This window comes from Castor canadensis, chromosome 2 (assembly GCF_047511655.1).
Source record: "Castor canadensis chromosome 2, mCasCan1.hap1v2, whole genome shotgun sequence".
Classification (NCBI taxonomy): domain Eukaryota; kingdom Metazoa; phylum Chordata; class Mammalia; order Rodentia; family Castoridae; genus Castor; species Castor canadensis.
Window position 1 is genome coordinate 129,756,468 of NC_133387.1, and position 14,867 is coordinate 129,771,334.

Genomic DNA, 14,867 nt, shown 5'->3' on the forward strand with positions numbered 1-14,867 from the left:
CTGTGTACTTACATGGCAGAAGGGATGAAAGCATACTGTGGTATGTCCTTTGTATGCAGTAAATAGGAACAGTTGATATGCACAACTTGGATTGATCTCTAGGGAATTCTGCTAAAGGAGAAAAGGCTATCTCAAATATTTTCTAAATAACAAGATTTCAGAGATGGAGCATTAATGGTTGCCAGGGGACAGGGTGGTAGGTAGAAAGAAGGGGGGACATAAAAAGAGAGAGAGAGAGAGATGAAAGGGCAGCATAAGGGACCCTAATAACAGATGCTCATTTTGATGGTACAAACTGGAGACAATGTCTTTATCCAGAATAGCAGATCCAGGCTGCCTGTCTTCCAGGTCTACAAGGGCTCCAGGGAAGCTATTTTGGTGTAGGCAGGCTCCCTGCTTAGTGTTCAAATCTCACGACATCAGCAGCCGCCTGCTCCACCTACACCACTCCACCTACACCACTAAGAGTTAGTTCTTATTCACAAGGAGCTGCACTTGGCTTTGGCTAGCATGGTGACTATTTGTCCATTTACCTGTGTTGTAGAATGAAGCAGAAACTAAACAGAAAACTTATTCATTCTAATTTTTCCTTTTTATAAGATGAAAGAAAATGGACTGGAGTGTTTCTCAAGTGGTAGAGCACCTGCTTTGCAAGTGGGAAGCCCTGAGTTCAAACCCCAGTCCCACAAAACAAAACATTTCTTTAAACCAGATGCTGGTGACTACCTCAGGAGGCAGAGATCAGGAGAATCAAGGCTCAAAGCCAGCCAGAGCAAATAGTTCTCAAGACTCTATCTCAAAAATGTTAGGGAAAACGCCGTTCTCAAAGAAAGCTCACGAGAAAACTCACATCCATAGAGCAAAGTTTAATGGCAGGCCCAAACTGCCAGGTTGGCCAGGGAAAAGATGGCGCAGCCCCGAGTCTGGGCGAGCAGTTGCTTTTATAGAAGGGGGAGGGTAAGGAAGTTAGTACAGGTGCAGTAGTCTCTGGTAGGGGTGGGGCTGTCTTAGAGCTCGGGAATTTGTTTAAGGGCAGGGCTGCCATTTTGGCTGATTCACAAAATGGCGACATTATTGTTCTATCAGAAAATACCTAATACAAAAAGGGCTGGTGGAGTGGCTCAAGGTGTAGACCCTGAGTTCAAACCCCAATACTGAAAGAAAAAAAAAAGTAAGAAAAGAAAACATCTGTTCTTAAAATGTAGGTCTAAGGCCCAAAACATAAGAAATACAAAATCTGAATTGCAAAGGGCATGTGTGGGCTTCCTACCTTGCCCTCCTCCCTCCCTCGCCTTCCTCCCAGGGGCTATGGGGAGTAAAAGCCTCTTTCTCTCTCTCTTAGCAGTCAATGGCAAACATTTACAACTTGCAACCAGCTCCTTCAGGCATTGCTAGATCATCAGAGAGGACCTCAGGCTCTCTGGCCCTTAAAGGCATCAGGGATTTAACTACAGAAAGATGAAACCATACAGTAAGAAAGTTCCCATAGCCCCCCAGATTTTGGCCACAGGTAGCTTTTAAGAACCAATTTGTGGTTCTGGACAGATGGTCTAGACTAGACTAGGATGGGAGCTCAGAGCAGAAGCAAGTAGAAGAGGAGACAGGCAATTAGAAAAGTCTGGCTGTTGTTAAAATGCTACTCAAGTATATTAGGTGTCTCTCTCTCTCTCTCTGAATTTTTTTTTTTTTCAAACTGGGGTTTGAACTCAAGGCGTCAGGCTTGCAAGGCAGGCACTCTTAAACACTTGAGCCACTCCACCAACCCCATCTCTCTCTCTCTCTGTCTCTTTGACAGTACTGAGATTTGAACTCAGGGCCTGGCATTTGCTAGGCAGGTGTTCTACCACTTGAGCCATGACCCCAGCCATTTTTTGCTTTAGTTATTTTTTTTTTTCATATAGGGTCTTGAGTTTTTGACTAGGTCAGCTCAGACCTCAGTCCTAACTATGCCTCACACATAGCTGAGAGATGTCATCTCAACAAATACACTGGCATGGAGGTATACATCTGTAATCCCAGGCACACAGAAAGCCTGTAGGTAGGAAGACTATAGTCCAGCTGGACTGGGAAAAAACTCCCTACCTGAAAAATAATTAAAGCAAATCAGGGCTGGAGCTGTGGCTGGACTGGTAAAGCACCTGTGTAGCAAGTTTGAGACCCTGAGTTCAAACTCAAAAATAAAAAAACCTATGTTGAGCTATAAAACAAATAAATATTCTTTACTATTTGTGCTTCTCATCTGAATGACTAAAACGGCTGTGCAATTAGTACATTTAGTCATTTGCCCTAAAAATAACCTGCAGAAGTCGGGCATTGTGGCTCATGCCTGGAATCCTAGCCACTCAGGAACAGAGATCAGGAGGATCATGGTTCAAGGCCAGCCCTGGCAAATTTATGAGACCTTATCTTGGAAAAACCAATCACAAAAAAGGGCTGGTGGAATGGCTCAAGGTGTAGGCCCTGAGTTCAAGCGCCAGTACTGAGAAAGAAAGAAAGAAAGAGAGAGAGAGAGAGAGAGAGGATGGAGGGAGGGAGGAGGGAAGAGGGAAGGAGGGAAGGAAGGAAGGAGGGAAGGAAGGAGGGAGGGAAGGAAGGCAAGGAGGGAGGGAAGGAGGGAAGGAAGAAGGGAGGAAGGCAAGAAAAGAGGGAGGGAGGGAGGAAGGAAGGGAGGAAGGAAGGAAGGAAGGAAAGAAAAGTAACTCATGGGCCACGATGACAAATGACTACCTAGAATGCTGGTTTTGCTAATTTCCTACACATCTCTCAGCGGGTCACAGGAGAGATGCTGTGACTATTTGCAAGGTTGCATTTATTCTTCCAAGGGCTCTTGAATTCCAAAATGGAGCCCCAGGAACCTCACCGGGGGTGGAGGACTCTCTGTCTGCATGATGCTCTACAAACCTAAAATCATTCTAAAACCTAAGTCTGCTAATCACAAAACAGAAGCGACAACAATGAATGCCCTGCGGGAGCCACAGTAGGGCTCCACACAGGTGTCAGTGTCATCCTTAGTTTGGGTGCTGATATCTGGGCTTCCTCTCCGTTAAGCACACATAACAGAACTCCACCCTTCTGTCTTCCAACTCCACCCCGCAACACGCACACACGCACACAGACCCCCAAGACTTTGCTGGACCCATCTTGAAGAAAATCTGAGGAGCACGAGGAGCAAAAGCTAGAGGAGCAGCTCCCGAGACGGCCATGAAAGGGAAAACCGAGGACAAAGCAAGATGGTTCCTAGAGGCCTAGCAGGGGGAGAACAGAAAGGGGCAGGCTGACCCGGGAGGCTCGAGGAGAGGAAGGCCCTGGGTGGGATCCTGGGGTGCAGGCTCAGTGATCCCCCGGCCTTCTGTATAGACAAACAGCCACCTCCACTGGAAATGAGAAGGCAAAGCATTTTGCATTGGCAAGTCGAAGACCTAGCATCAGAGAAAGGGTAGGCAAGATCGGCAGATGGTTCTGTGGCTCCAGGCGGAGTCAGGAAATGGTGGTGCTATGCCAAACCCAGAGATGAATGTGTGGGAAAGATTTCTGGACACTCCTCTCCCCTCTGCAGCTCTCCCCTCCCCTTCTGAGCCCAGGAAAAGGACTGCACAGAGGGGGACATTCCCACAGTCCACGGGCGGGGGGGGGGGGGGGGGGGGGGGCGTGGCAGAAAGATGAATTCCCTGCAGGAGGACGTCCTGGCTGTCTTATGACTGGACGTCTGAGGGAAATACCTGTTATGTAAGTGACTCACAGTTCCCAAAGTGTTATTAAAACACTGCTTCCTTTCTCATAAAAGCTCCACTAATTTTCACAAAATAAACTTACTTTCAGAAAGTCAAATGATGCAACGCATTTCAGAAGGTCAGAAGAATAAGAGTCTACTCACTTTCCGATGTGAAAGGCTTTTCAGAAACATCAAGGCAATTGGACAGGAAGTCCTGACACTTAGGCCTCCACTGTGCCCATGTCATGGCCTGGGTAAGAAGCTTCCCTTCCAGGTCCCTCTTATTGTCTGTGACATGAGGGTGGTGTCCCCACAGAAGCAGCCACTGCATCTCTGGGCCACTGTAGAACTTATCAGCTGTGTAAATGTAAAACCAGAGCAACCTGCAGAGGAGAGCTTCGGATAGAAGACCCCAATTTCTAATCCAAAACCTCAAACTTCTAGAGTGATTCACATGGACTTCTCAGAAATGTCAGTTGATCCCATTTCCCCAATCCAAGAAAGCCTCGAAGGGTGTCTCACGGTAATTTCCTCTCATGGGTCAGGGGGAGGAAGCAGCACGGGGGTTTCCACGATTCTTTCACAGTCCAAGCGTGTGGTGATGACCATGGGTTCCCAGCAGTCACCTCGGTAGCAGAGTTTCAGGATTCTTCATGGTGAATGTAGACTTGCCCATAAGCCTTGAACCTATAAACCAAGGCCTGTGGCTGACTGCTGGTTTCTACGCTACGCCCCCAGATCAAATTTGTATAACAGCTAAAGTCAAAGTCATGGACCAACCTCCAAGCCCCACTCTCCACTGGCTTCCCTTCTGTGCCCAAGACATGGGTTCTGGCTTCCAGTCAATCCCATCCTGTTGCCTTTAGGGGACCCCAGCTCACCCATGCAAATGCTGGGGGCACAGGAAGTGCCCCCAGGCCCTGGGCACCGCCTCTGGAATCTGTCTAGACTGTTTCCCTTAGCCTCAGGCCACATAGCCAGGTAACTGGCAAAACTGGGCTTGGACTCAGAGGTTGCTTAACTGTACAGCCCACGTAAGGGTGAGGATGGTGGAAATGGTACCTGGCTCCCAAGTGCATTTTTTCAGTAATGCTGCCCATTTGGCTTGGCAGGTGACCTGATCCAAGCTAAGAGCACCAGTGTTCAAGAGACCAATTATAAAACACAGATCTGGACCATCAAATTCCAAGAGTTGTCATGAAGTTTTCTGCCAAGCACATTTCCTCTGGTCATATTCCAAATCTGACCTAATACTAAATAGCACAGAGGTTAGCTAACATGGACTTTGCATTTTCCATGTTCATTTCAGGTTATGCAGTGCCATGTGGGATTACAGAGTGATCAAATGCATTTCCTGTCCTCCAGCAGGTCAAGTCCAAGGTGCTGGAGGTGGAAGTGCAGATATGAATAGTAAAACAAAAAGGCCTAACACATGTTTTCTGCCCAGGAATGATAAACACCAGGAGAGAAAACCTAAATCTGTCATGTGGGACACAGTGCTAACACATCGACTTCTAATGTACTCAAAGCTCCTTGCCACCAAGATAACCCTGAGCCCTCCTAACCATAACTTGTTTTTGTCTCAGCAGCACTGGGGTTTGAACTCATGGCCTCACGCTTGTTAAGCGGGTGCTCTACCACTTGAGCCACTCCACCAGCCCTGTTTTGTGTTGGGTATTTTCAAGATAGGGTCTAGAGAACTGTTTGCTGGTTCTGGCCTTGAACTGCCATCTTCCTGATCTCTGCCTCCTGAGCAACTAGGATTGCAGGAGTGAGCCACTGGTGCCCGGCTACCTCCACACTTTTTGCTTGGGTGCCATGCTTCCTCCTGCACATGATAACCTTGCTGCCCGGACACTTCCCTCCCCAGTGAAGTGCCCCCAACCTTACTTAACCATGACTTGTACACCAGTTATTTACTTTACCTCAGTAGGACTTGCCTAGAAAATGTCCTAGCCTGCTAGGCCCAGAAGCCAGTCTTCTGCTATTTGTACAACAGAAAAGCAAGTCTCTATTGCTGTTTTCTGCTGGCTTTTCTTTCCTCTGAGCATTCTTAATGTGTTAAGACTGAGATCAGATCTTTTTAAGAGCACAATTGGCAGGGGCGTGTTTAAGGGCCCCCATTCACCAGCAACAGACATACGACTTAAATGGCTGAGTTCTGTTGATTTTGGTGGCAGATTGTAAAGTCACACAGGAACGGCTTGAAAAAGAATGCACACCAAAAAGTGGATGCTTTTTTATCTTCAGATTGTCACAGCAATATAGTGAGGCTTTTCTCTGCCCCTGAGTCTCTGTCAGCACTTCCCATCTGCCCTGTATGTCAAGTCTTTCACACTTGGCAGTGAAACTGCCCTGTGGGTCTGAACTTCAGAAGACAGTGACAGTGGTGATTCAATTTCTTGCAAGTTTCCTTGTTTGTGAGCTGTCTGCTCATTACCATTATCCAAGGAAGGTTACTCAGTTCTTAAGTTATTGTGTTTCTAAAATGAAAGGAAATTATCTACTTGTCAACCAAATTAGTATTGCTTGTAGGGATCAATTAAAAATAAGTCAGCTTGATGCTTTGTAGTTATATCCAAAAGTCTTGAGTAGTGTAAAAAGAGAGGATACAGGACTTTAATTGGTCACATTTTCATGAAATGGGAAGGTGGTGTATGTCTTGTCTGATGCTCTTTTGTGTGATCAAGTGTCAAAGTGTCTTCTAAAATCTGAGGCTGAGGAAAATTCTGCCCACTTGTGTTTTCCACCTTGAGTGACATACTTCACCCCAATGTTCTGTTACTTGGAAGCAACAGGTGTCACTGCTTGGAGACAGTTACTCTAAGATTGGTTCTGTCTGAAGGACAGCTTTCTCTTTTCTCATAGCAGGTCAAGCCTCAGTGTTCCTTAGGAGGGAGGTGAAAGAAAAGCCCAGTGATGGGAACGCTGCCTGCGGTTCCTGCGGGAATGGAAGGTGCCCAGGGCTGAGTATCAGCTTTGCCACCAGATAGCCAAAACACATTGTATCGACCTTAGTTCCCCAACCACTCCCCAGTGAAAATAACACTTCATTTACAAAGGGTGGAAGTGGTGGACGGTCACTCATGTATTTATTCAATAAATATGGGGGACATTTACCATGTGCCACACACATAGGCCTTAGAGCCATGGATCCAGCCCCTGCTCTGCCCAAAGAGACAACTCCAATCACATAATGAGTTCAATAAAAAGGCTGCATCACAAAACTTAATGCCACAAAGAAAAGGGGAGTGCTATTTTGAGAGCATTACCAGACTCGCCCAGGGACCCAAGGGGACTTTCTTAAGTGAGTGACACTTAAGCTAAATCTAGAAGATGGGGAGGCATTAGCAAGGCAGAGTTGGGACCCTTCATAGGGAGGGAAGTGTCCGGGCAGGGAGATTATCATGTGCAAAGGCCCTGCAGCAGAAAGGAACATGGCCTCCAAGCAAAAATTGCAGAAGTAGCCAGGCATCTGTGGCTCACACCTGTAATCCTAGCTACTTAGGAGGCAGCAATCAGGAGGATCATGGTTCCAGGCCAGCCTGGGCAAACAGTTTGAGAGACCCTATCTCAAAAATAAACTATCACAAAAAAGGACTGGTAGAGTGGCTTGATGTGTAGGCCCTGAGTTCAAGCCCCAGTACTGCAAAAAAAAAAAAATGCAGAGTGAGGAAGAGGCCAGAACTGGCAGGCTTACAGATACAGTGACCCTATTAATAGCATTCTCCTTAACTCTCAAAAGTGTCCCCGCTTGGATAATTATAGGCACATTCATCATTTTGATGATTTCCTTGAAAACAGAAAAGAATTTTACTCATGGGAACAACGTAATAAGAATTCAGAAAACCAAGGTGTAGAAAATAAATCGCTACAGCAGAGGTCTGTAATTGCCTGTTTCATGTCACATCATAGGGAACCACAGCCTGAAAAGAGCAGGATTGCTAACATATTGTGCTATAATACAAATAATCAACTTCCACCAAATAAAAACCAAATTTAGCCTGGTACCAGTGGCTCACGCCTATAATCCTAGCTACTCAGGAGGCAGAGATCAGGAGGGTCAAGACTTAAAGCCAACCAGGGCAAATAGTTCTTAAGACCCTACCTCGATAAAACCCATTACAAAAAAGGGCCAGTGGAGTGACTCAAGGTGAAGGCTCTGAGTTCAAGCCCTAGTACTGCAAAAAAAAAAAAAAAAAGAATCTGTACAGATTCTCCATACAGAAACGCCAGCTTTCTGGAGATTTCGCTCTCTTTTTTTTTTTTTTATTGGCAGTACTAGGTTTGAACTCAGAGCCTCACGCTTGTTAGGCCGACACTCTACCACTTAAGCCACTCCGCCAGCCTAGAGTGACTTCTGAACAGACAAAGCAAACTCTAGAGAGCACTGGTGGGTTTTGTGCTGCCAGGATTCCCACCTGCCATGGCCCTGTGTGCCCGTCCTTCCTGAGTGGAGTGAGAGGCTGTGGCTGGGAGGCCTCCCTTCTTGAACACTTCCCCTTCAGAGGAACCAGGCTTGTCCAGGAAATTCCCTCGGGGAAACATTCTCTTTGGAACTTCACAGTTTCAACAAGGAAGTTATAAAGGCCAACAAATAGGAGCCAAAACTCTTCCCTATACTTACTAAAAACAAAAGAAAAGGTTCCCTGTGAGGAGACAGGAGTCCTATGTTATCAGAGGCTACAGGGGTAGGGTAGGCTGCACAGAGGTGCACAACTTTTGTGATACCAAGCCATACCTTTCCCTGGGCATGAGCACTTGACTTTTTAATACATAAAACTTTTCCCTTCTGCTCATGAAATTAAGAATGGCATGCCCTATGCCGTGTCCTCTTATTTTTTCAAGAAGTTAAAATTCAAAAAATCCATGAAGACGTTCGGTCTAAGGCCACACCTATTTTGCTGTTTTCTTTTCTTTGTCTCTTTGTAGCTCAGAGAGTAGCACGTGTGCTGGAAGGAAGAGGAAGATTTGCAGGACTAGCACACTGTACAGACTAGTTCATGTTGAGCTTAGAGCAAGAGTCACTGGCCAAGACTTAGCAAGATTGGAGCTAGTTATGGAGAGTCATCTGATACTGATGGAACTGCAGACTAAAAGTGTCTGAGAGACTGGGGACTCGCCCCTAAAAGGTCAGTGTAATAACAGAGGAGGATTCTAAACACAGCAGTATTAAAACACAGTGAGTATTAAGCCTCTTGCCAGTGAGGCTCAGCAAAGACTTTTGTACCCTGCCTCCCGGAAGCAGGAGGGGCAATTACCCCAGACATAACATCCAGAAGCCGCCCCCCAGCTTCTGTCTTTCTTCCTATTCTATGTCTATTATGTCCTCAGTTCAAAACACACCCAGGATGTGGAGAACCGAGCGGTTTGCACTGCCTCTGTGAGGTGTGCCCCACCTCAGCGGCCGGCCCCATTAGCGTATTGGAATTCCTCCCTGTGGTGTGTATGGTCACAAAACGAAACACAGAGACACATCTGTGCAACATGCAGTATAACTACACATGCCAACCGATCTATCCGCCTATCTATCCTCCTGTCTATTTGTCTGTCTATCTATCTATCTGCCTAACACAGTGATAAATTTCCCTTATGGAGCAATACAGTACTTCCACCAATTAACCAGATATTTAGATGTTGAGACAACTTGAATTCATTATTGAGTGCTAACTTTACTTCAGGAACTAGCTAGCTCCAACCTGTCCACTGCAGACAGTAGATCTACCTTTCTAGAGGTCTCAGTGAGCATGGACAAATAAGCCAATCAGATTGAAGGGAATGGGAAGGAATGGAGGTGAGAAAAATGAGGGAGGCAGCTTACATGGGCACCTTTTTCACCCTATCATTTATCACAGAAAATATGTGTGTCAAAGGACAACTGTTCCAGCCACTGCCCCTCCACTGTCGTCACTTTCCTTCTCTCAATGTCATGCCTCCAATCATTTCTTTTAGCCATAATTGGCAGATCTGCCACACTGCTGCAGGAGCAAACCCTGGCCACTTTAGAAGATCATAAATCAACACAGAATGTTACATATAAGCCAGACACGATGGCGCACACCTGTGATCTCAGCAGTCAGGAGGCTGAGGTAAGAAGATCATGAGTTCAAGGCCAGCTTAGGCTACACAGCAAGACCCTGCCTCAGAAAATACAAAACGTGTATATGTATATATATAGGGAGCATGTCTTACTAAGGATGATAGTGTTGCTCTGCCTGATGTTAGCATAGGGTGTTCTAAATATAAATATTCTATCTAGGTTCTCCAATCTGTATATTTTAAACTGGATTTAAATGATAACCTCAAATCCTGGCATAAAAAAACAAAACAAAACAACTCATTCTAAGCAGTTGGAAAGATTTACGAGCTTGTAGGTATGAGGAAGAGAGAATTTTTTTTCCCTAACCTAGAGGATCTGATATTTATTTTCAGCCACAACAGATTAGGAGTCAATGCTAAATCCAGGTTCCTAAGGAAAGAGATAGTGATGGACTGAACTGTGTTCCCACAATAGTCATACACTGAAGCCCTACCCTGCCCCCAACTGTGACTGTGCTGGGAAATAAAGCCTATAAGAAGGCAATACAGGCTAAGCACAAGGAGGAGGACAGAAGAAGAATGATGATGAAAGAAAAAGAAGGAAGAGAAAGAGGAGAAAGAAGAAAGAAGAGGAGAGCCAGGTACTGGTGACTCACACTTATAAATCCTCACTACTTGAGAGGCTGAGATTGGGAGAATTGAAAGTTTAAGGCCAACCGAGGCAAAAAAGTTCCTGAGAACCCCATCTCAACCAATGACTGGGCACAGTGGAGCGCGCCTGTCATCCCAAGCTATACAGAGGCTGAGATGGTAGGATCATGGTTCAAGGCCATCCCAGACAAAGAAGTTAGTGAAACCCCATTTCAGTGGGAAAAGAGCTAGACATGGTGGTGTGTGCCTGTCCTTCCAGCTATGGTGGGAAGCCCAAAGTAGGATAGTCCAGGCTGGGCAGAAGATGAGTGCCTATCTCCGGAACAATCAGAGCAAAAAGGGCTGGTGAAGTGGCTCAAGCAGTAGAGCGCCTGCCTAGCAAGCATGAAGCCCTAAGTTCAAACCCCAGTATCACCAAGAAGAGGAGGAGACGCCAGAGTGCTCTCTCTCTCTCTCTCTCTCTCTCATGTGCATAAACAAGAGGTCATATACGCACACAGCAAGATGGCAGGTATCTGCAAACTAAGAGAAGATGTTTCAGAATGAAACCTACCTTGGCCATACCTCACTCTTGGACTTCCAGCCTCAGTTGGAAATAAATTCTATGTTGAAGACTCCCTGTGGTATTTTGTTACAACTAGCACACAAAGATCAAGCTCCAGACTGGAAAGGAGCCTCAGATGCGCCGGGACTAGAAGCCAGTGAGCTGAGATGAGCACAAAGATCTGAACAGCTGAGAAGCTGTGTGCTTTAGACAACGCAGAGAAGCTCCAGTGGCTATGCAAACATGCACGCAGTTGCAGTGAGCGCTGAAATCTGAGCCAGAGGATCAGCTAGTACCAAAGACCAAAGCAGGATTTAAAGCCCCACTCTCCTGCTACAGGTGTGGCTCAGGTAGAAGAGAGTGTGCCTAGCAAGCCAAAGGCCCTGAGTTCAAACTCTAGTACTGCCAAATGAATAGGCAAACAAATAAATAAATCCCTGTTCTTCCCAGCTTTGTGAGCTTCAGTGACTTTTTGAGAGCTTAAATTTTCTCATTTGCCAAATATAGATAAAAGCAGTAACTGCTTACTGTGAAGATTTTATAAAATATATAGGTAAGAAGTTTAGCACCACGACTGACTCATAGAAAGCACTTACTTAAATGATCCAAAGCAAGAAAGGGTAAGAGCAGACAGGCTCTTAGCTTGCTCCCCTAGCTAAGAAGGACAGAGAGTAATGGTGACAAAGGCAGAACAACACTATGAAGTAAAACTCTTGGATCCAGGTCAGGCACTGGCTGTTTGCTGTATATTCTAAGAGACCTTGCTGATATGGACAGATGAACAAATCGCCATTCTAGCAGGAGTCAGATGGCTCACTGAAAGCATGGGAAATCAGAGTGACATTGGTTAGGTAAGGCCAGGGAAGGACAGCACGAAAAGCAAGCTCCCAGCAACCCTAAGGCTGAGGGGCCAGGGAAGGGGTGGTTGGCGGGATCCCAGAGGGGCCTGCAGCGCAGGACAGGCCCCAACATGAGTGTGTACTTCTCTAGAGGAACACAGCCACTAACAGCCTGAGGCAGTGGGGAGTGACTTGATCTGCCTTCTCCTTCTGGCTTCTCTCTGACTTTTTACTAGTTCCTCCCAACTAGGCAAAGCCAAGCAGAAGCCAGATGCAAGGAAGCCCGGTGGATTAAGTCCATGGCAGTGACCTCTCAGGCCCAGAGGGGTGGAGGGTGAGGGATAAATCCTTGATGGCACACAGAATATACAGTGTACCTTACCAAGGACACAGGCAAGTACTGTCCCCCACAACAAGGTGAGGTCTGGGGAAGACTGGTTTGAGAACTGAGCCTTGGCTTTTCAGTCTGACAACAGATTCACCAAGGCAGAAACAAGTTGAGAATTTTTTTCAGGCCATGAAGAGCCCCAATTCCCCAGCTCTTTTATTCAATGTCCACCTCTTCTGATTATACCCCTGGGTTTTTCAGAATCTTTAGCACCTGGCTAAATCTTCAGCCACCTGCCTGGGTGGCTGCTCTTTTCCTTCCAGCTTTCTGGAAGTTTAAATTACTTTGTAGAAATTCTATTTCCATTAGCCCTGTTTCTACTACACATAGGGACACATTTGGCTTGAAGTGATTTGGGATCTGTTGCATATGTGAACACAATGCAACAAAATTGAAGTCTTCTGTCTCATCTCTAACCTGTATCTTGAATGCTCTACTTGGTTTTCTGCTAGAGTCGAAGAAGAGGTATGGGACTTTGATCCTTTTCCTCTAGGAACCTATTGGGAAGATGTTGACTTTGGGGTCTAGTCCTTTTGCCTCCACCCACCGGCTGTGCACTCTCAAGCCTTGTTGACATTACTGAATAGTTTTGTCTGCACAGGACGAGGAGAAGAGGGACAAGAAGGGTCAGAGTGGCAACTTCTTTGCTCAGCGGGAGAGCAATAAACTTCACCCAACAAAGGACCAGGGAGTAGCAAATCGTGCATTGCTTTTCTCGTTATTCTATTGGGAGACATTAGAAATTGTCTTAATTAATAGGATCTTTTGTGCATCACATTCAAAAAGCCTTTCCCTTTGAAGAAAGAATCTAACAGCACAGCAAGCATATGCACGTTCGGCTGCATTTCAAGCCACATTTATGAACTGAGCATTAGGGTGGAGGGTGGTTTTCTTGCCATCAGGATTCACAGGATGCAGCACTTGAGAGCCCATCAAGGAATGAATCTTTTCTGTGACAAGTACAATTACTGCCTGTAATTCCAAATTGGCTGGTTGGGTCAGTGCTGACTGCAGAAACCACAGACTAACTGAAGAACTTGTGGTACCTGAGAGTAAACACCGTGTCGTGGGGCTTACCAGGTGCTGGGCCATCCCCAGGGCTACCTGAGTTCAGAGCAAAGAGCAGCTGGTCAGATGCAGACATTTCTGACTTCTCGCCACTCTGCGCCCAGGGATCTTCCTGGAGCTGAACTCTCTCCTGTCCTGTTCTCCAGCAGGCCTGCTTTACTCCACATCCCCTTTGGAAAACAACATTTCTGGAAGAAATCCAAAAGCCTGTGAAACCAAGGCAGGGAATGAGCCAGGTAATTAAGACATGGGCAGATTTGTCTCACTGCACCCTGTTCACACTCCCTCCAGTCCCTCTCCACCTCCAAAGTCAGAGTCCTCCATCTCTTGGAGGCAGCAGCCTCCCTCCCCCGCCACTCCTCCGTAAGTCTGTGAAGATGAGGTTGTAAGAAAGGGGTTTATATGAGGTGACAACGCTGGCACACGCTAAACACTTAGCATCATGCAGCCATCCTTAAGTGGGCTCCAAATCCATCAGTCATCATGGAAAACTCAGAAGCTTTTCTGGATTCCTGCCTCTCCAAACAGACCTTGTAAACTCCTTAATGGACTCCACAATCCAGCGGTTGAGGAGCAAGTCTCCGACCAGCAAGACCGTCTCTGTAACACACTGGCAGGCAACTTGGAACAGGCAGAGAGGAGCAAGTCAAAACAATCAGCAATTTCATTATGGGGATAAGATTAATCTTGAATGCTGCCCAAGTCTGACTCACATTGTCAGGTATTATATATGATCTCCACGAGCAGAACATTTTCTCCACTACTGGGAACAGCTCATCTTTCAATGGGCAAAGCTTTTCCCCATCCACTGCCCCCTGGCTGTTTTTGTTGCGGATTGTGTAATTCGGTGACTGATGCAACACAAAGAATGTTGTACCTGTGCTTTGTGAGCAGTGCTGTCCCTCGGATTAGTGCTACGGGCTGACTGGCTCAGAGCCTTGGTTTCCAACACTTTCTTTGTTCCGTGACCTTGGGCCCATTGCTTCCCCTCTCCCGGCATCCGCTATAAAAGTAGGGAGGAGTAAATGTGCTTGTCTCTTTCAACACTAGGTCTGAAAACAAACGCCTTACAACTACAGTGAAAATAAGCCTTGGTCCCCCAGGCAAGTGCCCAGGAAAATTCCCACTAACATTCCTGGAAAGTGGGCAGTATTTAAAACAAACCAAAAGCAACTTTTTAATTTACCTTTGCATTTAGCTATGGATGAAGCTGTGTTTAAAAAGGAATTTAGGTTGGGTGCCAGTGGCTCATGCTTACAATCCTAGCTACTCAGGAGGCAGAGATCAGGAGGATCATGGTTCAAAGCCAGCTTGGGCAAAAAATCCTTCACAAAAATAGGGCTGGTAGAGTGGCTCAAGGTGAAGGTCCTGAGTTCAAGCCCTAGTATCACAAAAAAATAAAATAAAATAAAAAGGAACTTTTAATTTTTTTTTTTCCTAGAGAAATGAAGAATAGAAAGAAGAGTTAGAGACCTAGCTCAAATGTTTGCTTTACTAGGACTTAGGGTGTGTTTCAAGTGTGCCTGCCTGGCAAAGAGGCCCTAAGTTCAAACTTCAGTACCACACACACACATACACAGACCACAGACACACAATCACACACAAACACACTCACTCACACTCATA

The 14,867-nt window shown here is 46.1% G+C and overlaps 1 long non-coding RNA gene across 10 annotated transcripts in view; it reads right to left on the minus strand.

The window, feature by feature from the left end:
* Window positions 1–3,669: 3,669 nt before the first annotated feature.
* The window catches only part of LOC109699069 (uncharacterized), a 43,381-nt gene continuing 32,183 nt past the window's right edge, over window positions 3,670–14,867 (minus strand). For 6 of the 10 annotated variants that reach the window (XR_012445397.1, XR_012445400.1, XR_012445399.1 and 3 more), the window contains one exon: window positions 3,670–14,244. This is a non-coding gene — a long non-coding RNA (uncharacterized lncRNA). The remainder of the gene's footprint in view (window positions 14,245–14,867) is intronic. The other 4 variants (XR_012445395.1, XR_012445394.1, XR_012445392.1 and 1 more) reach the window with 4 other exon arrangements.